Source organism: Octopus bimaculoides, chromosome 17 (genome assembly GCF_001194135.2).
Source record: "Octopus bimaculoides isolate UCB-OBI-ISO-001 chromosome 17, ASM119413v2, whole genome shotgun sequence".
Taxonomy (NCBI): domain Eukaryota; kingdom Metazoa; phylum Mollusca; class Cephalopoda; order Octopoda; family Octopodidae; genus Octopus; species Octopus bimaculoides.
The window spans coordinates 27862392-27863410 of record NC_068997.1 but is presented as its reverse complement, the minus strand read 5'-3'; the positions used below and the strand labels follow the sequence as shown (position 1 = coordinate 27863410).

The window sequence follows — 1019 nt, the reverse complement described above, 5'->3', positions numbered from 1 at the left end:
CTCTCTCTGTATGTATGTATATATATATATATATATATATATATATATATATAAATTAATTGAAGTGTACAGTATTATACATCCATTATGGCTGATCTTACCAATTGGTTTCACACTAAGGATTCAACGAAATGTTAGGTAACAGCCTGATTATGTAACCCTAAGCTCTTCAGAGGTAGCCATTATGAAATGAAGCATGGTGACCGCTCTCTATTGTTGTATCTTTAAGATTGGTGTTCTTGTGGAACATCAACCTTAAAGATAACGCATTTCCCATAAACACTCTTCTAGAAACTCTCACCGACTTGCAACAAAACATCCCCCAAAGAAGATGTTTTTGATACGAACAGACATAACTCTTAACTTAACTCCTGCTCGATTTTTTACGTTGTCTCTTTCACAGCAACCACAAACCGCATATGTCTTTTCACCACCCACAATAGAGAGCAGTCGCCATATTTCATTCGAAAATGGCTACCTCTGAAGGGTGCTGGTTTACATAATCGGAGTACAGGTTTACCTAATACTCCATTAAATCCCAAGTGTGAAACTGATTGGCAAGATCAGCTGTAATGGATATGTAGTGAAACTACCTATCGCCATTAGACACAAAACTGCTATCGCCATTCTTCTCATTTAAATATAAATAAATGCGAGCGTAGTAGAGAACCCATTCCTTGACATCACGTGACTGATCATTATTCGAATCGGCAACTTCTTCAAACCTTTCCCGCCAGAACGCAAACTGACCAATCACGGCCCCTAATAAGGTCACGTGATAGAGTAAAATTCTGAAGCCATCGGGAGCCCATAGTTTGTTATAAATAGCTTTAACTCATACCCAATAATTTGTCTCGGTCCAGTTTCTCTTTGAGAACTGTTCCGTGTACCACACGACAGCAGCAGCAGCCAGTGACCACTTCAGCAGCTTCGTCCAGCCACGATGACCTCCGCCGTCGCCACATCAGCAACAAGAGTCTACTACTACTATCCAGCATCATCATCATGACCAACACGAT

At 40.1% G+C, this 1019-nt stretch overlaps 1 protein-coding gene across 1 annotated transcript in view; it reads left to right on the top strand.

Moving 5' to 3' along the window:
- Positions 1-1019, top strand: part of LOC106872651 (acid phosphatase type 7) — a 39134-nt gene that overhangs the window by 21792 nt on the left and 16323 nt on the right. The gene's annotated exons all lie outside the window — the stretch shown is intronic.